This window comes from Garra rufa, chromosome 7, assembly GCF_049309525.1.
Source record: "Garra rufa chromosome 7, GarRuf1.0, whole genome shotgun sequence".
In the NCBI taxonomy this organism is placed as follows: domain Eukaryota; kingdom Metazoa; phylum Chordata; class Actinopteri; order Cypriniformes; family Cyprinidae; genus Garra; species Garra rufa.
In genome coordinates this window covers 46,413,183-46,439,011 of record NC_133367.1, presented here as the reverse complement: position 1 = coordinate 46,439,011, position 25,829 = coordinate 46,413,183, and the positions used below count along the sequence as shown (strand labels likewise).

General features: G+C 41.5%; 1 long non-coding RNA gene and 1 pseudogene across 1 annotated transcript; both read right to left on the bottom strand.

The window, feature by feature from the left end:
- Positions 1-549: 549 nt before the first annotated feature.
- The window catches only part of LOC141338195 (uncharacterized), a 103,881-nt pseudogene continuing 78,601 nt past the window's right edge, over positions 550-25,829 (bottom strand).
- Positions 7,845-9,310, bottom strand: LOC141339201 (uncharacterized). The gene is made up of 4 exons (XR_012355906.1): positions 9,135-9,310; positions 8,544-8,592; positions 8,285-8,348; positions 7,845-7,980 (listed from the first exon to the last, which is right to left on the bottom strand). It is a non-coding gene; the product is annotated as an uncharacterized lncRNA (long non-coding RNA).

The window sequence follows — 25,829 nt, the reverse complement described above, 5'->3', positions numbered from 1 at the left end:
TTCTCATTCATATGGTTTAGTCCTTGTCTCCCCCTTCTGGTTTTGTCTGCATTGGTTTAGTCATGCCCATATTTGTACTTCCCCCTTGTTAGCTTGTTTGTAACCACACCCTGTGTTCAGTGTATTTAAGTATGTGTCTCCTCACTCCCCTTTGTCCGTCATTGAAGTTACATGGTTTTCAGTTTCTCTATGTTCATCGTTTGTTTATTAATAGATATTAGTGTTTTCATTTTACTCCGGATTCCTGCTCCTTCATTACACTCCTCATCCTGCTCAAGTGTGACAGTAGCTTGGCTGGGTAGCCAAAAGAAAATAGATATAATGGGTTGATGAGAAGCTATTTGTACATGGATAGAGGAGGGGTATGAAAATGTGTTACTGCTGAATACAACTGGTTAATCAATAAAAAAAAAATACTTTCTTTAATGTATAATAATGTATATATAATTAACAAGAAAATGAATGAAGGCCAACTGCTTAGGATTGTTTATTGGAGCAAATGAATTATAAAGGAAATAGTACTTATATTTACTGTACATACAGGCTACTGAAAGTACAACAAAGAATGAACTGTGCAGATTAAAAAACAGACCTGCACAAACCTAGTATAATATTTCTTATAATATTTCATGCTTCTGATAAAGTCCATAAACGTAAACAGATATTACAACATTAAATTGAGATCAACTAAACAATAAGCTAAAATACACTTAAAATCAATGGGAACAAGTCATTTTGTTCAGTTTGTGTCAATTAATTTATAATCTTCCAGTTACATTGTTGCTTTTCCCAGCAAGGTAAACGTTTGTCTAATATTTCCATACAGAGAAATCAACACATTGAATTGAGTGACATACTCGTCATAGTCACACTTTGAGAGGATCTACTGTAATCACTCATTATTTGAAACTACAGTAGAGCAGATGGTCAGGTATGGCCACAGAAGTACAAAAACTAAAGAAAAAAAAGCAGCATGGTATAGCATAAAAATGAAGGTGATCAAATGTAGCCCAAAGTGTGAACATAGACTTGATTTTTACACAGCTTTTATCTCAGTACACTCTTGAACAAAGAACACAGTTTTACATTTGCATGATTGTTCACAAGTATCTGTAAGTCTGATGAAAAACAATGTTTTAATACTTTGACTACAATTGAATGTCTTTCAAAATGAATGTACAGATGATTGTAGAAATTGCTCCTCTTTCTAAACCTCTTCTTGCACTGAAGAAAATGGCGGTTCCTTTCCAGAATGAGTTTTCAAATGACGTATCAGGCTGCTTTGACATGTGAAACTCTTCTCACACTGAACACACTTGTACGGTTTCTCTCCAGTGTGAACTGTCATGTGAACCTTAAGGTTTACTTTATGCGTGAAACACTTTCCACACTGTTCACAGGTAAAAGGTTTCTCTCCAGTGTGAATGCTCAAGTGAACATCAAGACTTGCTTTATACTTGAAACTCTTTCCACACTGTTCACAGGTAAAAGGCTTCTCTCCAGTGTGAATTCTCATGTGGTTATCAAGCGCACCTTTCAGTGTAAAACTCTTTCCACACTCAGGACATATGAACGGCTTCTTTTCGGAGTGAATTTTCATGTGTGTCTTAAGAACACCTTTTTGTGAGAAACTCTTCTCACACAGTTTGCAGGAGTAAGGTTTCTCTCCAGTATGATTTCTCATGTGGATATTAAGTTGACTTTTCTGAGTAAAACTTTTTCCACATTGATCACATTGGAATGGATTCTCTTCGGAGTGAATTCTCATGTGAGTCTTAAGTCTTTCATTACATGTGAAACTCTTTCCACACAGTTTGCAGCTGAAAGGCTTTTCCCCAGTGTGAATTCTCATGTGGACAGTAAGGTTTTTTTTCTGTGTGAAACTCTTCCCACACAGTTTGCAGATGAAAGGCTTCTCTCCAGTGTGAATTCTCATGTGGACAGTAAAGGTGTTTTTCCACATAAATCTCATTTCACAATGAGGGCAGGTGAAAGGCTTTTCTCCAGAGTGAGTTTTCATGTGGACAGTAAGGTTTTTTTTTCTTTGTAAAACTCTTTCCACACTGAGGGCATATTACTGGCTTCTTTTCAATGTGAATTTTCATGTGACTGTTAAGATGTCCACTTAAGATAAAACTCTTCCCACACTGTTGGCAGCTGTGAGGTCTCTCTCCAGTCTGAATTCTCATGTTAGAATTAAGGTTTGTAGTTTGTGTTTTTTTACTTATTTCTGGTGAGGATGTTTTTTTATTCTGTGAGCAACTAATTGATTTTACTTCAGTTTTGAAATCATGTTTCTCATTTTGATCTTTCTCTTCTGTTTCTTTGAGTTCTTGACTCTCCTCTTTCAGTGCCATCAGGTCTGAGATGAAATACGAAAAATGTAAGTTAACAGCAGTTTAAAGGCACAAAGCAACAGACATCAAAACACTTAGACAAGTGCTGTCAATTAATTAAAAAACTATTACCATATAATGATAAAAAAAAACACACTCCTTTTAAAAAACCCACACATAATCTGCCATGTTTATCTTCACGTTAGAGAATTTAAAAACAGCATTCAAGTAAGAAATATTTCCTAATTAAACCCACAAAGGTTACGATGAGAGATTTTCGGTTTCTATTTTATAGTAACAAAGTACATGTAACGTCATTTCATATTTAATGTATTTAAATTAAATACAAGATGAATAAATATTACAGAACATGTTACCTGTTTCAGATGCAGAACAGTTATTTGATGCATTCATAACGTCTAGACTGGACTATTGTAATGCACTACTGGTGGCTGTCCTGCATCTTCAGTAAAACAAGCTACAAGCTGGTGTTTCTGAAATATGATTATTTATTGCTTGTTGTAATGAACATTCACTGCTATTTACATTTTAATAACACACTTTTGATGATAGCAAAAAAATCACTTACAATTAAAACAAATGTCAAGTTAAAAACTGAAGTGTCATTGTTTGCTTCAAGCAAAATAACGTTTTTTTTTTTTTTGTCAGATACCGCTTTCATTGTTTTCTAATCAAAAGTAGATATTGTGTTTAATGTTACACAAAATATGTTTTTTTTTTTCTGTAGAGCTGGACATTTTAATAAGGATCAAATGAGTGAGTCCAGCTTTGAGAATAAAAACCAACCTGTTTGTTCCTCAGTATCTTCATGTTTGACTCTGAATGTTTCTTCAATCTTCATGTCCTCACTCTCCTCCTTAATAAACGCCATCTTTATAATAGTGTGACACGTGGATCTCTGTTGATTCTCCAGGTGTTTTTCTGTGTGTTTGTACACTTTGTCCTGTTTAAGATGAGAATAAATAATAGAAAAATCAATGCAAACTAGATCTCTGGGTGAGTCTCAATCAGCTCCTAGTTCAGTAGTCAGTACACTAGAAAGACAGTCAGAGAGTTAGACTTATATATAAAAATTATAAAATATATACAAATAACACCAAAGGTTCATATTTAGATTATAATTTTAGGCTATTTTGATTTATATTTGGTATTAAATTATTAGTTTTTTCATATCTAAAATATTACCCTTTCATGAAATAATTCTCGGTTGTGATTCAGTCGTTTGTGTTTGTTGTTGTCGTTTGAATCGAATCACTGAATCATTTCACAAATGATTTGATTCAAATGATTCGGATTCTCAGTTTCTCTCGTCACTTCTTATCATCACACGATTGAGAGAGAAATGAGACGCACATTCTCTGTTACTAAAGGCTAACGTCTTCAGTAACACTGAATAAAGAATTTCAACGTTATATTTAATAAGGATGATTTATTTTACATAGCTTGTAAAACCGCTTTAAAAACGCAACAATGTCCATTGGTTTAAAAACTTTAAAAGCACAAACCTTTCTTCAGGTGAATCACAAACAGATGAGGAGCTCGGCGCATCTTTATGACGTCACATCACAAGAGCAAAATAAAAGTCCCATTGGTGCACTGCTCTCTAGAATCACAAATATATCATAGAAATGTTGATTATAGAATAGAATTTCTTACTCATGTGATGATGCTTTTCTAAAGTTACTAACATTGTAAATCTATTAATAGTATTCTTTATTAATGTTCATTTATAAGACTATGCTTTATATACCTTGCCATTAAATTCACATTAAACTAGTCAATGCTGCTGTATAATGTTTACAAAGGTGTGATGGCAAATTTAAAAGGAATATAGTCCATTAATTATTACCTTTTCAGTTTCGTTAATTGGCAAAAACATATTCAGCTGTTACCCCTTATCTTCTTTTGTTAACATTGAAAAGTTTGGCTAATAAATACAAGACATAATAAACAGTTTATTAGTAACATTAACTAGAAGTACATCCATCAGAAAAAAAATCAAATATGTCATGTTGTATTATTGTTATGATTTTAGTGAAGTTAGACATTTTGAAAACAAAATACCTTTAATACACCTGCAGGAAAATGAAGATCAGGAGACTCTTGTTTGAGCTGTTCCTGTGTGTCGCTTCAGTCATCCAGACTGACTAAAACACTCAATCACTGGAGTTTTATTCAGATTTCAGGAGGCCGTTCTTACAGATGAAGACAAAGCTCTCAGATCACAAGCTTAAACACAGTATTCAAAGGATGTGATCAGTTCGTTTTAAATGAATATATCTCTCTTTAGGAGTGTGTGAATATGAATGTGAAATGATGGTAAGTGTCATCTTTTGTCTTTATTGGCTGTTGATGTTTCTGCCTCATTTCTTTAATTGGTGTCTTTGTTTCTGATCAATATCTGAGTTAAATATGAATGCAGAGGCTGAAGGTGAGACTTTCCCTGATCTCTGTCATAATGAGTCTATAGTTCTGCTGATTGGATTAGAGTTGCTGTATATCTGGACAAATTCCTGTAACTGCTTACATCCTTTGCATATTTTATCTTCTAATGACGATCCTGAAATCTGTATAAAACTTCAGTGATTGAGTGTTTTAGTCAGTCTGGATGACTGCAGTGACACACAGTAACATCTCAATCAAGAGTCTCCTGATCTTCTCTTCTGAGTTTACAACAGGTCTAACTGGATGTTGCAAGTATTTTGGTTTCAAAACTTGTAACTTCACTAAAATCATAACACTGATAGTAGGCTACACAATTATACTTTTTAATGAATGCACTTCTAGAGATTAAGTTTCTAGTAAAGCAGGTATTGTATCTTGTATTTATTAACTGAACTGTTCACTGTTAAAAGGGAAGATGAGGAGTAACAACTGAATATGTTGACACGGTTTTTGCTAATTAAAGATGCAGAAAAGGTCATAATCAAGTTTAATAAAGGAATGGCAGAGAGGATGGGAAAAGGAATCAAGGGTAGACACATTTTTCAAATGTTTTTGTACTTGTCTATCCTGTAGGGACTCAGTTAAACTGTAGATTGAGGTTGGGGCATTGTGGGTTAAATACTTTTTTGTATATTGTAGGAAAGCATATTATTCTCTTTTTTTTCTCCTTTAATATTCACTGACAAAGACTGTTGATGCTGATCAAATACCATGATGTGAGTCTTAATTTGAAGTCATTTTCATTTATTTGCGCAGATCCGCTTTTTTAAAGAAAAGAAAAAAGAAAATAGCGCATCTTGTAGACACACAAAGTCATTCCCCGTAATATTTTCCCTCCTTTCAGCGCTTCACACTCCAGTCCAGCGGGTGGCACTAACACACACACTTCTGTGTGATAAACACCATTAAACCTAAGAAGAAGAAGATTAGTTTCACCGCTCTCTGTTGTTTTGTTGTGATAGGCCTATCTCACAATATGGCGTCCAAGAACGGAAGTAGGGAAGCGATACTTCCGGTCGCGCTGCCGCCCGTTACGATCGTGATTCATTCACAAAAATGGAGCGCGAACTCGTTTTCTCCCAGTCATTAATAAATGTACCAACAACTAGAATAGCAGATGTTGTCCGTTTTGTTGATAGTTTTCAGGGAGATGTGAGGCGATCAAAATTAGACAAGGGTTACAAATTCTTTTTTGAGCAATTCATTTTTGATTATCAAGGTATGTGTAATTTATTAGACAGCTGTCATAATAGATAATTTGCGCAATGTTGTTTTTATGGATTAATTTAAAAGTGGTCTATTAATAATAAAAACGTCCTGTTAACAACTTTTGTGTGTGTGTGTTTGTTTGTTTGGACACTTCAGTCTCAAACATTATTTCAGCGAAAGTGGTAATTAGGGCCAGGTGCTATAGGTCATTACGAAAGCGTGAGGAACCACATCAGCTTGAGGTAAATACGTTCAGTATTTAGCTAATGATTGTTTATAATGCAGTACTTGTCTTAATATCAAACTTAGCGATAACAGCACCATCTGCAGTTAGGATTAAGATAACACAGCATTTGATACTACATACCATATAGTAGATATACATACTTGTGTATATATTATGTGTATGTAATTATGTAATATAATATATTATATATATAAAATATATATATATACACACGTATGAGTATATATATGGGGTAAACAGCTCAGTGTACACCCTAAAGTGTTAAATATGTGAAATACATAGTCTTTGTATCACTTTCTTTAGATCACACTTGAAACCAGTACCCCACCTCAACTGACCGCACATACATGCTCGTGTGCTGCTGGAAGAAGTTTATGCAACCATCTGGTTGCATTACTTTACCAGACAGCACATTTTAGTACACTAGGCACCAAGAACGTTCCTACTGCCCTTGCATGCACAAGCAAGCAGCAAGCCTGGCATAGGCCCCGCACCCAGGTAAAATGAAGAAGAGAACTGCTGATCCTTCAAACTGTTTTAATTTGACAACAGATAACAATAAGGCAGTATTAAATATTAAAAAGTTAGCATAAATAAATACATTAAAGTGCATAATGTGCAAATCAGATCACAATCCCGTACAATATTATAAATACATACATGAATGAATAAATAAGTAAATAAATAAAATAAATAATTGTTTCATCCAGGGCATTACTCCAGAACCAGTGGATGAGCTTGTGGTGCGTAAGCCAAAAGCTTCTGGTAGGAGCAGTGTGCAGTCAACTCTGTACAAAGCATATGGAGGTAATCTCCAGATACTAATAAAATACATTTTCAAAATAATTAACAATTAACAGTGCAGTGAGACATAAACATTTTCTTTAGGACCTTTGCCTGATAATGATGTGGTTGCTGGAGCAGCTTCCCTCATTCCCCTTCGACCTCAACCACTTATTGCAAAGATTGTTGATGGGATGTCTGCAGTAACCATGGTGTCATCAAAATTTGGAGAGGTCCCAAAAGGTTCACTGCTTTCGTACCAGTGCCCTGCTGTGCAGCCAACGCATGTGTCTACCCATCCAAATGTACCAGAATTCCCCTCATTACCTGTCCCACAATACACACTTCCACAGTATCATTTTGTCCCTGGCAGCTGGGCTGAACTCATGCATATGCAGAGCCTGGAGGTGACACCTGAAATGTCAGTAATTATTGAGGAGGGAACACGGGATCAATCCAAAAGCCCACTCTGGTTCAGCATGCGTCGTTTCCGGCTTACAGCAAGCAAGTTCTATGAAGCGGCTCATGTGAGGTCAGAATCCACGGCAAAAACACTTGCTGGCCGGATCATCAAAGGTGCCCCCCAGACAAAAGCAATGCGTCGAGGAGTGGAACTTGAGCCAGTGGTTCTTCGCCGCTATGCTGAGACCTTCAGTGTGAATGTTCGTCCATGCGGTCTCATCATCCACCCTGAAGCGCCACACCTTGGTGCTAGTCCAGATGGCAAGGTGGAAGACCCAAATGAAGACCCTCCCTATGGCCTTGTAGAAGTTAAGTGCCCTGATGTAAAAGACATAGGAGAGGCATCACACACTGAATTTGTTGGGGGCCAAGCAAAACTTTGAAAATCACACACCTACCACTGGCAAGTCCAGGGTCAGCTGATGGTCACTGGCTTAGCTTGGTGTGATCTGGTGACACATACTAGGGGTGACTTCACTGTGGAGAGAGTATGGAGAGATGATGAGCTGATCCAAGAAATCAAGGCCAAAGCTGATGAATTCTACTTTGGCACATACATTCACGTTTTGCTAGGGAGAAAATAGACAAAATTGTTGCCAAACAAATGATTTTTCTATTGTATGTTGTTATATTATATTTCTATGTTTTATAGTTATTTAGTTTGCAAGAAAAAAAATCTGAGGATTAGTTTACTGCAATAGACTTTAGGATCTTCTATAACTTATTCAACTTAGATTAATAATTTTATGGTTAGAAGATTTATGATATTGTTTAAACTTACTTTTCCCAAGATGGAAAGATGAGTCAATGACCGTCAAGTCAGTGTGTTCAAAATCTAACAGATGCTGTTGCAGGTAAAAGAAAAGAAAAGGAAAGAGAGTTAGTTTGTGTTAAAAATTTATTAAATAAAAGTTTGATGATTTTCTTTCCCAAATCAAAATAAAACAATCTTCACTTCTAACATTTGATCCAGAAAATGACATACAAAATAATGGAACTTAAAATCCTGTCTGAAAAGGGTAACAAAAACTCAAACTTACCAGAAGATAGACCACAGTGTCACAAAGTAGGCTAGGTTAGGAAAAGCTTCTGTTAAATGAAACAAAGATTATGTGTGTTTTAAATGTGTGTAGGTGATCTATTAATGCTACTTAATACTTTACCACCATTAATAAGAACATTGATCAAAATACTAAAATCAGACCTGCAAACTCATCAGAGGAAAAAAGGTGACAGTGTCCGCGGGGATACTGAAAAACATTATTTTTTCCTTCTTAGCTTGGACAAGGGTTTCACAAACACACGCACGCAAACGCCATGGAGGGAAACTGAAAAACATTCACAAACTATATATATATATATATATATATATATATATATATACACACACACACACATACACACACACACACACACACACACTTAAGGGCGGTAAAAGTACTACAATTTATTATACTAGATATTGTATAATAAATCAAAAAGAAAACTGTCTTGAAAAATATAGGGAGTTTAAAAGGCAGCTGCATAATAAATAATCCTCTGCTGCCATCTATTGGTTATATGGGTCATTCCATATTAAAGTGACAAGTTTGCAGGTATGTAAAATAGAAAATGAAAATTAGAGAAATTACTTGAGTAGCCCTTTACTGCAGAACACAAGATCCATGGGCTGGGTTGGTTCCACATCTAGGAGGTGGAGATTATGGTAGGTTTAGGGGTGAAGATGGGTGGGATTAGGGATCGGGTGGAGACAGGAAGGTTTAGGTATACGTAAGGTGGGAGGAGTTGGATCTGGATCCATGCTTGCCCCCTGGATCTTGACAGAGAGAGAGACAGACAGAGATTTTAGTACACAAATAATTTAAGGTACTTAATTGATAAAATTTATGTAGTGGGCTTCGCTTATTAAACAGGGTGATTAAACTTTAAGATGCTGTACCTGCTCTTGTTCAGTGGCAAGGCTAAGAAGTGGCCGATGTTACTGGCGGGTGAGCAGGAGGAGGTGGAGGCCGATGTTACTGGCTGGTGAGCAGGAGGAGGTGGAAGCCGATGTTACTGGCCTGGCCGATGTTACTGGCTGGTGAGCAGGAGGAGGTGGAGGCCGATGTTACTGGCCGGTGAGCAGGAGGAGGTGGAGGCCGATGTTACTGGCCTGGCCGATGTTACTGGCCGGTGAGCAGGAGGAGGTGGAGGCCGATGTTACTGGCTGGTGAGCAGGAGGAGGTGGAGGCCGATGTTACTGGCCTGGCCGATGTTACTGGCCGGTGAGCAGGAGGAGGTGGAGGCCGATGTTACTGGCTGGTGAGCAGGAGGAGGTGGAGGCCGATGTTACTGGCCGGTGAGCAGGAGGAGGTGGAGGCCGATGTTACTGGCCTGGCCGATGTTACTGGCCGGTGAGCAGGAGGAGGTGGAGGCCGATGTTACTGGCCGGTGAGCAGGAGGAGGTGGAGGCCGATGTTACTGGCCTGGCCGATGTTACTGGCCGGTGAGCAGGAGGAGGTGGAGGCCGATGTTACTGGCCTGGCCGATGTTACTGGCCGATGAGCAGGAGGAGGTGGAGGCCGATGTTACTGGCCTGGCCGATGTTACTGGCTGGTGAGCAGGAGGAGGTGGAGGCCGATGTTACTGGCCTGGCCGATGTTACTGGCCTGGCCGATGTTACTGGCCGATGAGCAGGAGGAGGTGGAGGCCGATGTTACTGGCCTGGCCGATGTTACTGGCCGGTGAGCAGGAGGAGGTGGAGGCCGATGTTACTGGCCGGTGAGCAGGAGGAGGTGGAGGCCGATGTTACTGGCCTGGCCGATGTTACTGGCCGGTGAGCAGGAGGAGGTGGAGGCCGATGTTACTGGCCTGGCCGATGTTACTGGCCGATGAGCAGGAGGAGGTGGAGGCCGATGTTACTGGCCTGGCCGATGTTGCTGGCCGATGAGCAGGAGGAGGTGGAGGCCGATGTTACTGGCCGGTGAGCAGGAGGAGGTGGAGGCCGATGTTACTGGCCTGGCCGATGTTACTGGGCGGTGAGCAGGAGGAGGTGGAGGCCGATGTTACTGGCCGGTGAGCAGGAGGAGGTGGAGGCCGATGTTACTGGCCTGGCCGATGTTACTGGCCGATGAGCAGGAGGAGGTGGAGGCCGATGTTACTGGCCTGGCCGATGTTACTGGCCGATGAGCAGGAGGAGGTGGAGGCCGATGTTACTGGCCGGTGAGCAGGAGGAGGTGGAGGCCGATGTTACTGGCCTGGCCGATGTTACTGGCCGGTGAGCAGGAGGAGGTGGAGGCCGATGTTACTGGCCTGGCCGATGTTACTGGCCGATGAGCAGGAGGAGGTGGAGGCCGATGTTACTGGCCTGGCCGATGTTACTGGCTGGTGAGCAGGAGGAGGTGGAGGCCGATGTTACTGGCCTGGCCGATGTTACTGGCCGATGAGCAGGAGGAGGTGGAGGCCGATGTTACTGGCCTGGCCGATGTTACTGGCTGGTGAGCAGGAGGAGGTGGAGGCCGATGTTACTGGCCTGGCCGATGTTACTGGCCGATGAGCAGGAGGAGGTGGAGGCCGATGTTACTGGCCTGGCCGATGTTACTGGCCGGTGAGCAGGAGGAGGCCGATGTTACTGGCCTGGCCGATGTTACTGGCCGATGAGCAGGAGGAGGTGGAGGCCGATGTTACTGGCCTGGCCGATGTTACTGGCCGGTGAGCAGGAGGAGGCCGATGTTACTGGCCTGGCCGATGTTACTGGCCGGTGAGCAGGAGGAGGTGGAGGCCGATGTTACTGGCCTGGCCGATGTTACTGGCTGGTGAGCAGGAGGAGGTGGAGGCCGATGTTACTGGCTGGTGAGCAGGAGGAGGTGGAGGCCGATGTTACTGGCCTGGCCGATGTTACTGGCCGGTGAGCAGGAGGAGGTGGAGGCCGATGTTACTGGCTGGTGAGCAGGAGGAGGTGGAGGCCGATGTTACTGGCCGGTGAGCAGGAGGAGGTGGAGGCCGATGTTACTGGCCTGGCCGATGTTACTGGCCGGTGAGCAGGAGGAGGTGGAGGCCGATGTTACTGGCCGGTGAGCAGGAGGAGGTGGAGGCCGATGTTACTGGCCTGGCCGATGTTACTGGCCGGTGAGCAGGAGGAGGTGGAGGCCGATGTTACTGGCCTGGCCGATGTTACTGGCCGATGAGCAGGAGGAGGTGGAGGCCGATGTTACTGGCCTGGCCGATGTTACTGGCTGGTGAGCAGGAGGAGGTGGAGGCCGATGTTACTGGCCTGGCCGATGTTACTGGCCGATGAGCAGGAGGAGGTGGAGGCCGATGTTACTGGCCTGGCCGATGTTACTGGCCGGTGAGCAGGAGGAGGTGGAGGCCGATGTTACTGGCCGGTGAGCAGGAGGAGGTGGAGGCCGATGTTACTGGCCTGGCCGATGTTACTGGCCGGTGAGCAGGAGGAGGTGGAGGCCGATGTTACTGGCCTGGCCGATGTTACTGGCCGATGAGCAGGAGGAGGTGGAGGCCGATGTTACTGGCCGGTGAGCAGGAGGAGGTGGAGGCCGATGTTACTGGCCTGGCCGATGTTACTGGCCGGTGAGCAGGAGGAGGTGGAGGCCGATGTTACTGGCCTGGCCGATGTTACTGGCCTGGCCGATGTTACTGGCCGGTGAGCAGGAGGAGGTGGAGGCCGATGTTACTGGCCTGGCCGATGTTACTGGCCGGTGAGCAGGAGGAGGTGGAGGCCGATGTTACTGGCCGGTGAGCAGGAGGAGGTGGAGGCCGATGTTACTGGCCTGGCCGATGTTACTGGCCGGTGAGCAGGAGGAGGTGGAGGCCGATGTTACTGGCCTGGCCGATGTTACTGGCCGATGAGCAGGAGGAGGTGGAGGCCGATGTTACTGGCCGGTGAGCAGGAGGAGGTGGAGGCCGATGTTACTGGCCTGGCCGATGTTACTGGCCGGTGAGCAGGAGGAGGTGGAGGCCGATGTTACTGGCCTGGCCGATGTTACTGGCCGGTGAGCAGGAGGAGGTGGAGGCCGATGTTACTGGCCTGGCCGATGTTACTGGCCGATGAGCAGGAGGAGGTGGAGGCCGATGTTACTGGCCTGGCCGATGTTACTGGCTGGTGAGCAGGAGGAGGTGGAGGCCGATGTTACTGGCCTGGCCGATGTTACTGGCCGATGAGCAGGAGGAGGTGGAGGCCGATGTTACTGGCCTGGCCGATGTTACTGGCTGGTGAGCAGGAGGAGGTGGAGGCCGATGTTACTGGCCTGGCCGATGTTACTGGCCGATGAGCAGGAGGAGGTGGAGGCCGATGTTACTGGCCTGGCCGATGTTACTGGCCGGTGAGCAGGAGGAGGCCGATGTTACTGGCCTGGCCGATGTTACTGGCTGGTGAGCAGGAGGAGGTGGAGGCCGATGTTACTGGCCTGGCCGATGTTACTGGCTGGTGAGCAGGAGGAGGTGGAGGCCGATGTTACTGGCCTGGCCGATGTTACTGGCCGGTGAGCAGGAGGAGGTGGAGGCCGATGTTACTGGCCTGGCCGATGTTACTGGCTGGTGAGCAGGAGGAGGTGGAGGCCGATGTTACTGGCCTGGCCGATGTTACTGGCCGGTGAGCAGGAGGAGGCCGATGTTACTGGCCTGGCCGATGTTACTGGCCGGTGAGCAGGAGGAAGTGGAGGCCGATGTTACTGGCCTGGCCGATGTTACTGGCCGGTGAGCAGGAGGAGGCCGATGTTACTGGCCTGGCCGATGTTACTGGCCGGTGAGCAGGAGGAGGTGGAGGCCGATGTTACTGCCTCACAGAATGTTCACTCCATCCAATATTTTATCTCACCTTCAAGATCTAAAGGACCCTGGTAATTTGCCATCATGCAACAGCATGACCACATCTGATTGACTGTGCCTGCTAAAGTGAGGGGAACAGGGGAATCCCAAATGTGGTACTCTTTTACTCGTCTTATTGCACGTTCAACAAGTATGCGGAGTCTGGCAATGGCCTGGGTTCTCTCAGTTTCCTCTCTGCTAAACTGGTCTCTGTGCTTGAAAGGGGGGATGATTAATTTTGCCCTAACATCCTCCAGCATCTTTCCAATGAGGAAGCCCTTATCTGCCATGACCTCATCACCTGGCTCTAGTAAGTCCAAGATTCCAGACTGCCTTGTCAACTCCTTGTCAGAGATAGAACCAGTGAATAACTTTGACGCAAATGTGATTGCACCACAAGGTGCCACTCCAATCAAAGCTTTAAAGGTGGTATGGCTCTTGTAGGCTGAGAATGTTTCAGAGTGGAGGGTAATTGCCTCTGGACACTCACATCTGAACTCTGTGCAATCAATGATGACCCTCACATTTGGGCAGTACTGCTGAAATTTCACAGGCATCGTCCGTCTCACCTGTTCCCGGGACATCCAGATTTGAACTGATCCCAACACAAGATATAAGTAGTTTGCCCACGTTATTATAACTCGGCTCACTGTAGAAGTGCTTACTTGGAATACCTCGGCCAAAACTCTCTCTCTAAGACCAACAGCGACTCGCAAACAAAACATGAAAAACTCATCAATAAGCTGCATTTTGCGCTGGGGGCTTGGCTTCACAACCTCCTTCTCTACAGCTGAAATTCCAATCCTCTTGGCTTTGGACCAGTACACAATTTTGGAAGCAGAGGGCTCAATAGATCTCCAGAAAACGAAAAAGATGTTTTTGTTTGAGAACCTCGTGAAATATCTGAAGTCTTCATCAGACACACACCATCTATCCAGCAAAGATCGTGAGATGGTTAGGCTTGAAACCAGTTCCTCCAGCTCCTTTATTTTCTCTAATGCCTCATCCAGAGCACCTAAATAAACATAAACAAAATAAAACTTTTTTAAAAGTATAATGTTAAACATGGCAATTCATTATTAGAGTACATTTCTGACGGGAAAAAAAAACTCAATTTGTTAAAATAACTATTACAGATTTGTGCAATTATACAATATTTTTAACATCACTGTAAATTCTTTATTCACCCCAATAGTCTCACATACCATTATTATAACAAATCTGAATTTGCTTTATTTCATTTGTTTTTTGCAATGTCTATATCATTGGACATTAATGCTTCAGCAACATGATTAAAAACCACTGAGTAATCCACAGAGAGCAGTATAATTGCTGATGACATTAGTAAAAATTAAGTTATAACTGGGTTTAAATCGTGTTATTGGTTCGCACTCTCACCTCACTAACATATTCCATTGTTAGCATAACTGTGAGCATAATTTTATATTTATAGCATTGTATATATTTAGAAAATTATGTAATCTCTATTTCATTAATAATTACCTAGTGTTCAAGTATTTATCTTTGTTGACTCTGGACAATTTGTACGTTAGTTATTGTATTAGCTAACATGCTACACTCACCTGGAGGAGGCCGGCTGTTATAATCGTGTTCCTGCACCGGCAGCGCCGTATCAACGCTCTCCATTTCAACATTTGCTTCCTCCTGCTCACCACAGATACCTCGTTTTGCCGTCCGTGTCTGGCGTGATTTAACGTCTCCCCAGTTGTTCCACGAAAACCTGGAAGGCACAGCCTGCGGTGTAAGATATTTTCGACCGGACTGTGTATGGACGCGGACTTCATCCTCCGTAAAGTGCATAGCACACACAAAAGTGCTGCCCTTCTTCACTGTAAATGTATGGCCCAGATCCAACGTTTTTTCATATTTTCCTCAACGATCCAACGTTTTTTCATATTTTCCTCAGTTGGAAAGCTATGAAACGATAAGTACGGTTGTTTCTTTTTCGAATTGAAACACAACGGTACGCAACAAGATTGACTACTTTTAGTCTCCGCCATTGTTCTTGACGCGCTTTTACCGGAAAATAGTTTTCCCTACTTCCGGCTTGTTGACGTCACGTTGTGAAATAGGCCTATTCGGTTTTAGTTCAGTCTGTGAGAAATGAAGTTTCTTTAAATAGAAAAATACAGTTTTTGAATCCGGTCAGTAAATACCTGTAATATTCTCATCCTCACAGTTGTGACTAGGTTTGGAAGCAAGCAGGAATATCTGGAGAAGTATCTGCTGATCTGAGATCTGCTGCTGTGAAGATGGAGTTTGTTAAAGTGGAGAATGAGGAGAACATGAGTGAACTAGAAACCTGGAGAATAAAACAAGAGGAACCAGAACCTTTGAGAATAAAACAGGAGGAACCAGAACCTTTGAGAATAAAACATGAGGAACAAAAAGGTTGGTTTTTAATCTTCATTTCATCTTTAATGATTGTTTGTGGTACATCAGGCTTTCAAAGCTTTAATAATACTGACGCAATTAAAATGGAATATATCATATTACATATATATACATATAGCCTATATATATATATATATATATATATATATATATATATATATTACATTATATTACATTTTATTTGGATTGTCCCCCTAGTCTATTGACTAGGAGCAACTTTGCAACTACATGTCAACTAACACTCTTATGATTATTAGTAAACTTAGATTAAGGTGAGGCTAGGTAGTAGATTCACATACTTGCAAAGTTACATATCAGTTTGTCTTTTGGGGAACCATCAAAATACAGTGTTTGAATATATTTAGCATAATACTAATAATAATTACTGCTAGCTGACATGCAGTTGCAGAGTTAGTTCTCAAAAACTGTCTAAGACTGAGACTTATGAAACGACATAACCGTGACGTGAGATAATCATAGTCTTAAAAGCTATAACCAAAATAAGTAAATATTATAATACATTAAAACAGTTCTTATTTATACTCTTGAGATGATATAACATACTATAAGTTTTTTTTTTTTTTATAATGCATTATGCATCCAATATAATGCACTAAGAACACTAAGAATGCATTATAAATACGTGTTTCAAAGAAAGTGTTACTCAATTATTTTATGAACAGATCAAACAAGGCTGATGCTGGAACAGTAGTGTTAACTGTAGTCTTAGTGGTGCAGCAGAAATAGTCCAACACTAGTTCGTACAACATTTTAGGAGAGAAATTCAAGCACTTTTTTAAATTACTTTTAAGTATTTCATACAACTATTTACAGCACTTTATAGCTCTAAAATCCATCTTAAATTATATTTTTAATGGGACCAAACACAATATATATCAAAATAATGTTTTTGTGATTAAAATTTTTTTATGTAAAATAACCAGTAGATGGCAGCAGAGGCGCACTTATTTTGACTCATTAGTCATTAATTTTGACTTCCTTTTAGGGCTGGGCGATTCATCTAAGGCGATTGTCGTGCGGGCATGCATCAGTCAGTCACTGAAATAACCAGCATTGAAAGTTAAATAAGTAGAGGGAGAACAAGCAGTAAGTCAGTAATTTGTTCGCGAGCGTCGTAAATGTGTATAACAACAATGGCATCTGCATAAGCACATTTTAGCAAAACACGGAGTAAATCAGTCTGCGCTTTGTTTCACAGCGGACCGAAAAATAGACGCAACACTCGCGTCTCCTGGACATCCGATCAAATTCAATGAATCAGATGACGACTTCGACATGACGACTCCATCATGAGTACAATTCATGCCAATGGTCCGTAATATAACTGCACATTAAGCAGGAAATCATATGTTAAACATGTTTAGCATGATAGAGATGGATCACTCATATCAGAAATAATGTGATCTGTAGGTAAAATAACTGACGTAAACATATTATTTTCATTACAAACTTTGCACTGGATAAAGCAGCAATACTCTTTTAATGCTGACAATTATTAGCTGTGGTCGGAACAAATATTGCACACTAGTGTTTGAAACTCTCCTGTTATTTTATTTCGTTATATTTTATGAACAGGACTGTTACATTTCACACATACTGAATTTTTTTGCTCGCGGAGCGGTGTTTCTGATATCAGTGAGCGAGGAGTGGAGCTGGAGCGGAGCGATAATTAAATGCAAGGAGCACTGGGGGAAATTGTTGCTGCTCCACTCCGCTCACATACTCTGCGCAGCACAGAGATTTCCAGCAACGTGGTAAAGTTGTGTTTTTGAAGTTTTCTATATTATTTTTTATTCTTTATATTAGTGTTGTCACGATACTGGAATTTTTAACTTATATAACGATATTCGATACTTTTTTCGATACCACAGAGAAAAAAAACTGCCACAATATTAAGGAGGTAAATTTCTTTTTTTAATTTAAAGATAAATATAGTCTAGAACATGACAATGAGGTATGCATTTGTACACTGCTACGGCCCTGTTCAGCTTCTTAGCTTCATTTGAGTTTGAGCTTCATACTTTTTCGCTGTTCAAATACAACTGGTAGTGTAGGTCGTAAACTTTTTTTTTTTTCTTTTTAACCCACACTTTTAAAATTAACAAAACTATCTTAATAATCTTAGAATTTAAGTTAGTGGTAAAAGATATTTGTTAGTTAGCATGAATAAACAATGAAAAATACTTTCAAAACATTTATTAATCTTAGTTAACAGTTATTATTAACAGCTATAATTTACTAATAAATTAATTAAAATCCAAAAGTTATATCTGTTAATATTTTTTATTGGACCAAAGCTAACATGATCCGTTGTATTTTTATTACCGTTATCAAAGATTCAAATATTCTGAAACAAATGCATTGCTCATCGTTCATAAATGCTGGTTAATAGATTAACATTATTTGATGAACAGATTTTAATGCCGGATTCATAATCAACGATCAACGCAAGCAAACATGCGTGCATCGCACACGAACACAATGTTCAGTTGCTCACTGGATTGACATTAAGACAAATCGCAGAATTTAAGTAATGATTTTTTTAAAATAAAGTTAAATAAGCGCAGTTAATTTACATTTGACCGCAGTTAAAGTATTTACTCGTCTAAGATTCCTCAATCTGATTATATTAACGAACTACGGTAAGAAACGGGACAACACTCAAATCAGCAACAATAATAGGCAATATTATTTAATGATTCAGTAATGTTAAAATGAGAACAGTTCTTCTTTATAAAAATCCGGGTGTCTGTCTTTCAGGTGCTTTGCGAAATTAGTGGTGTTAGCGCCTTTTGTTAGCACTGCTCTGTAGCAACTCTTACATATTGGCTTGCTTGTGTACTTTGGCTTTCCATGTTCATTTGTTTCATATCCAAAATATTTCCAGATAGCACTCATGCTGTGTTCTTTATCAAACAAAGCCGGACGTGGGGTGAGACGAGACAGGCACTGCAGTCACGTGTGGTGTTTGTCAACTCACCTTTGTGAAGAAGTGAAAGTGACAGCTCGGCTATTATCGATACTTCGGGAAATTAGTATTGGTATCGTTCAGATATTTCAGTATCGATATTTATCTATATTTTTGACAACACTACTTTATTTTATTTTTTTATTATTCGTTTACTTTACCACTGCGACTTTGTATGTTCCGGTTTTGTGCAGCACAGCTGCCTGCCCTGTTCAAAATGCCTTTGTTCTGAGATGGTGATAATAAACTTTAAATGTATTAACTTTTATTGATGTTTGTTTTATATCTGTGGATTGCATTGTAGACTAGTCAAGTGTTGATTTGATATATAGGTTAAATTGAGTAAACTCACTGTGGACCACATACCGCCTGGATATCGATGTCACTTAAAAAACTAAAACTTACATTTAAAAAACAAATAAACAAAAAACTCCAAACATTTCTCTAAATTGTTCTGATAAAAAAAACTAAACGAAAAAACATAAACTTTCTTTTAAATACAAATCTGGTCTATTTTAATAGCTGAAACAGTATAAGCTGTTTGGCGGAAATAAAGATTCGGACTCGGGACAAAATTTTTGATAAGCTGGCGGACAAAGACCGGGCTACAGCCTGTGCGTCTCGGGCCAGGGCCGGGCTAGGGCTTAGATTTAAGGCCTGTGCAGGGCTCTAGCGTGCTTCCATGGTGGAAGTTCAACAAAGAGCGCTATCAAAGCTGGCACGTTTCATCTTTAGTATTTCATCTTTTGGAGGCTATGCAGGACCGGCTTTTTGACAAGGTAGAGTATGTTGTATGACTTTATGAAAGAATGAAAACCTTTTGTGAAGCCTGCTGTAAAGCAAGTCGCATTTGTAGTCTTATTTGGGGCTCCAGCGGGGGCGGGAGCAGCTGTGGCAGTCGGGGAAATGGAGGTGAGAGGTCCCGCGGGAGTGGGACACAAAGAGGATGGTTGAAGCGGGCTAGAGATCAAGTGGACGGGAGTGGGCTGACGTTAAAATGGGTTGACTGACTAGGGTTTGGTGGGTTTCCTTGATGAAGGAGCTTTCTGCTCGGATGTAGTTCTTGAAAGCTTCTGATGACCAGCGGCCAAGTGCTTGGATCTGCTGTTGGGAGAAGCCTTTTTTAAAGCGGCTGTGCCTGCTGCGCCTTTACGGAAAGAATGGCTGGAAAAGTAGTCGGCTGGGGTACCAGAGAGAAGCAAGACAGACTCAAGGTGCTTTTGGAACCAGAAGTGTGTGGCGGGGCGGTTGAAGTCGTCGGTAAAGAGAGGCAAGGCAAGTTTATTTATATAGCACATTTCATACACAATGGTAATTCAAAGTGCTGTACATAAGAGTAATAGCATAAAATCATAGTCATAAAAATTTAAAATAATAATCACACAAACAGAAGAACATTTTAAATGATTTTAAAATTGATTTAAATTAATTAAAAACAGTAGAAATGGTTATCACTAACAACAATAAAAACAGAAAAATTGATTTTAAAATTAATTTGCACAGTAAAATGATTATACATAAAATAATGCAGTCTGTTCGGACGTAGCACAGTGCTCATTCAATAAATGCACAACTAAACAGGTGAGTTTTCAGTCTGCATTTAAATGTGGCTAATGTTTTTTATGCCAAAAATCATTAGGATATTAAGATCATGTTCCATGAAGATATTTAGTAAAGCACATCTGATCTCTTCTGGAAGCTGATTCCAACTGCGGGCGGCATAATAGCTAAAAGCGGATTCCCCTTGTTTTGTGTGAACTCTTGATATTACTAACTGACTCGATCCTAGTGATCTGAGTTGTCTGTTAGGTTTGTATACAGTGAGCATATTTGCAATGTATGTAGGTCCTAGGCCATTGAGTGCTTTATAAACGAGTAGAAGTACTTTAAAATCTATCCTAAACATAACTGGAAGCCAGTGTAAGGACCTAAGGACTGGTGTAATATGCTCTGATTTTTTGGTTCTAGTCAGAATCCTGGCAGCAGCGTTCTGTATGAGCTGCAACTGTCTAATGGTCTTCTTGGGGAGGCCGGTGAGGAGACCATTACAATAGTCCACCCTGCTGGTGATAAAGGCATGAACAAGTTTCTCCAAATCTTGACGGGAAACAAAACATCTAATTCTTGCAATGTTTTTTAGATGGTAGTATGCTGATTTAGTTACTGCTTTGACATGGCTACTGAAACTGAGGTCTGACTCCAGAATCACACCCAGATTCTTGACTTGATTTTTTGTTTTTTGACCCCTAGTGTCAAGGTACGCATTTACCTTATGAACTTCATCTTTGTTTCCAAATGCTATGACTTCCGTTTTCTCCTTGTTTAACCCTCTGGGGCCTGAGGTGTTTTGGGGTCTGAAGAAGTTTTGACATGCCCTGACATTTGTGCTTTTTTCAGTATCTTAAAAACATATGAATGGTTAAAGTCAGATTACATTGTAATCAGCACATATTGGGCTACAATAATATGCAAGCAACATTAATGTGCATGTTTGTGTTTTTGAGAAAACTATGTTTATGCGTGGTTATTGAAAATCTAAAGTTTTGAAGTCACTGAAATAAGGCCATGAAGCACATACAGGACATTTCTTTACAAGACTTTAGATAATTGGATGTCGTAGGCTAGAATTTTTTCAACCAAATGATGTGAAAATCATCTCGTTCACTCGTTCAGAGAAAACAATATATTGATTTAAATTTTCTAAAACATGTTTTGTGATCGAAAGGGATTATTCATAGGTGTGGCAATGGCCCATGAATATTTAGCAATTCACACCTGAGAGACAAAAGAGCCCTCCCTAATGGCCCCATCAATGACTGACTTGACTATAGCAAGTAAGGAAACAATGTGAGAAGATTCAGAGAATGGAGTTTTAGATTATTTTTATTTTATTTACTATCACTGTATAAACAAAACATACATAATGAAGGTCCAAGACACATTATTGAGCTCCCTCATCTTACCACACAGATGTGCAGACTTTGTGGCATTTCTGAAAACTTCTTCTGAATTCTGTTCAACAAATGAAACAAATCTTACCTGCTATTTTGTGTGCCCTTAAAAAAATACAAAAAAAGTCAAAAACTTGTTTTACACTAGAATATCAGTGTAGTTGAACATCTCAAGTTTCTAGTGCTCTCAGAGGAAAACAGTTTGAAGGGACTCATGGGAAAGAGGGCAGGATTCATCTTTTGAGCAGGTTTGAGATCACTACAAAAACAAAACAAACCAAAAATCATATCAGGATCATCTGTCAGAATACAGTCTATACTCTAGAATTTGTACTAATGTAAAAAAAAGGACATGTAATATCTAAGAAACTAATAATTATCGTTTAGCACTATATTACTAATAAACGTGATGTAAACACACATTCAGTGTAAGCACTCATATTACTTTTACACTGTTATACAATAAAATAAATAAATAAAGTATGATTCTACATTCATAAAGATATCGTCATAAATGCATCTCACAGTCATAATCACATCGTTTTTCTAGAACATTATAAATATCCTGCCATTGTAAGAGATGCAATGCAATCAAACGTACTTCATAATGTTTCATTTGATAAAGTCAGGAATTTTAGTTTGGAATAAGTCTAACTAGTAAAATGTGTACATGTTTTGTCAAAGTAAATAACAGCGAAAGCTAGTAGGAAAATGAAAGTAAGACTTACTCATGTAAATGTCTCCTCCTGCTGGGTTTGCATCGCATCGCGTCCTTCTTAGGATTGAGGTAAATATAAGTCTTATTCCTCACAGCATATCTTCATTCAGTAACAAACTGTAACCAAGATGAACTTGAAGTCATGTTGCTTTGTTGCGGTGATGTGGGAGTTTCCTCGCGTACAGATACTCCGGTCCTTGCCGCGCTAGTAGCACATGTTTTAGATAATTGGATGTCGTAGGCTAGAATTTTTTCAACCAAATGATGTGAAAATCATCTCGTTCACTCGTTCAGAGAAAACAATATATTGATTTAAATTTTATAAAACATGTTTTGTTGATCGAAAGGGATTATTCATAGGTGTGGCAATGGCCCATGAATATTTAGCAATTCACACCTGAAAGACAAAAGGGCCCTCCCTAATGGCCCCATCAATGACTGACTTGACTATAGCAAGTAAGGAAACAATGTGAGAAGATTCAGAGAATGGAGTTTTAGATTATTTTTATTTTATTTACTATCACTGTATAAACAAAACATACATAATGAAGGTCCAAGACACATTATTGAGCTCCCTCATCTTACCACACAGATGTGCACAGACTTTGTGGCATTTCTGAAAACTTCTTCTGAATTCTGTTCAACAAATGAAACAAATCTTACCTGCTATTTTGTGTGCCCTTAAAAAAATACAAAAAAAGTCAAAAACTTGTTTTACACTAGAATAAAAGTCAGGAATTTGGGAGTTTGTGTGGAGGATGTGGGAGTTTCCTCGCGTACAGATACTCCGGTCCTTGCCGCGCTAGTAGCACATGGCTAATTTGCATGGCAAAAGATTTCGCGATAGTGGGCGCGGTCACATTAGAGATAATTAGTTGGAACTGGATAGACTAGACATCTCCTTGGTTTCATATAGATTAATTTATCACAGATTATTTGTTTTTGATAAAACTTACTTCGTTTAAAAGCATAAATCTCAAGCTTTCAGTAGATACCACTTTTATGTTTGTGTGCTAAATATTCACCGTGTTTGAATGATATAAGTGACGCATTTCTAAAAGCAGTTCACGGAGACAGAGAAAACAGAAATCACCCTGTTTGTTTTCTTTATTCTAAATAAAAAAACACAACTTTCTGCTGTTCTTTTGAGTGTGCCCAAATAAAAGTGCAAGCTTTACAGTTTCCATTGATGTATATCTCTAATGTGTATGACTTAAACCGACAGAGCATTTTTAGTGTCTTTTGCGCTGATCTTAAAAAAAGTAGGTTGGTCACGCCGGCGTGACCGTCGGCCCCAGAGGGTTAACTGTAAAAAGTTTTGGCACATCCAACTGTTAATTTCATCAATGCATTGGCAGAGAGAGTCAATGGGGCTGTAGTCATTTGGCGATAAGGCTAGGTAAATCTGGGTATCATCTGCATAGCTGTGATATGCAATTTGGTTGTTTCTCATTATTTGACTTAGTGGGAGCATATACAGGCTGAACAACAGCGGCGCTAGAATTGAGCCTTGTGGGACTCCGCATGTCATGGACGTCCACTTAGACTTATGTTCTCCTATACTCACATAATAAGGGTCAGAAGGGAGTTTGGATTGGGATTTCCTGAGCTGGAGGAAGGCTAGGAGGGTTTGAAATGGTTGGAGGGTGATTGAAGGTTTGAAATATAGATGAAGGGGCCTTTCTTTGTTTGGTCTGTCTTACTTTGTTTTATGAAGTAAGAGATGGTTTCACCGTCTAGCACTGCTAGATCGGAGATAGTTGGGTGGATGGGTGGGTTTAAACCAGATGTAATGGCGAGCTCAGAGCATCTGAGGAAACCGAAGAAAGCCAGGATAAACATGGCTTCTAATGTGCGGGCAGTGAGGATGGAATGGTAACCTTTACGGAGGGTGGAGATGCAGTTGGTCAAAATTTTTAAGGTGATAGGTTGTCTGGGGTCTGGGCGGTTGGGCTGGGTTATTTGGATACCTTTGATGAGAAGGGAGGTCTGCGAATTGGTTATATGGGATGAAGGCGAGCCATATAACAGTTTGTGGAAAAACTGGATTCTGCTTAGGTATCCTTTATTGGAGCTGGCTTGGAGGTTTTTATTGGAGTTGAGATGAGAGATAAATAAGCAGGGAAAAAAAAAATCAGGCAAAGGCAAACTATAGACGGAGGGGAAATGTTAGAGAGTCCTAGGGGAGACAGCTTGGAGAATGGAATTGATGGAGGCTTCGAGGAGGGGTCTCAGAGGGTGGTTTACAGGAATATCAGTTCTGAATAAGGAGGAACTGGGGTTGGGGGCGGATCCGCCTCTGGTGCCAGCGATCTGAATTTCTGCCAGAATCTGGGTTCTGATGGAGTTGGGTACCGGGGGAGGTTCCTGCGCTAGAGCATTTGGAGAGGCTGGAAGGGGCGTAGCTGAGGCTAATGAGAAGGAAGAGTGGGTCTGAGGAGGAGGAAAGGGGGCTACCGGGACTGTAAGTGGAGGTAAGTCTGCGCTGCGGCCGTCTCCTGGGACGGAAAAAAGAGGAAAGAGAGGGGGAATGGCGGGCAACGGAGTCTGCGAGATTGGAGGCGGGCTTGCGCTAGGGACGGCTCCTGGGGCGGAGAAAAAAAGAAGAGAAGAGAGGGGGAATGGTGGGCATCGGAGCCTGTAAGATTGAAGGCAGGCTCATGCTAGGGATGGCTCCTGGGGCAGAGAAAAGAGAAGGGAAGAGAGGGGGTATGGGGGTCACTGGTGCTTGTGCCATGAGCAGGGGAACACTTGTGTTATGATTGGACGGCGGTGCTGCGGGCCATGGGAGGGGAAGGGAGTTAAGAGAATGGTGGGGCAAAAGCTGTGGACGGGAATTAGCCGCCGGTGTGGGCGAGCTCGTGCTACCGCAGCGGCTTATAGAGGCGATGGCCTGTTCTCCGCCGGCATGAGCGGCGAGCTTCCGCTTGGAAGATCGAGAAGGAGGGCAGTGGCTGGCGACTGCGGCGTTCGGGGCGTGGCCCAAGCTCTGTGATGGCTTTTTGCTGAGTCCTGGCGTAGAGTAGGGGGCCCTGTGGAGAGATGCGTAGAGGCCGAGGAGATCCGCTTTGGAGGAACGGCGTGGGAGGACGATGCCAGAGCTGGCGAGCGTCTTGCGGAGCCCAGCTATGGTCCATTTCCCCTTGGCTGGGGCGGAGGAGAGGGCTGTAGCTTAAGAGGACTCTGGGGAAGATGCCTGACGCCCGGAAGGTGGTGGAGATGGCGTGATCTGGCGTCTTGGAGTGTAAGCAGCGGCTGCGCAAGAGGGCCTGCGTCCCCGCGATGCAGCCACGGGCTTGGTTGTTGGATCCTGCGGACCGCTGGTGGTATGAGTGACGACTTGGACGGTGGCTGGACGTGCTGCAGGATCCTCGGTATTCGTGGAATAATCCCCGGAGGACATTTCAATCTCGGACATATTTGCGGCGATTTGGATTGCCAATGCTGAAAA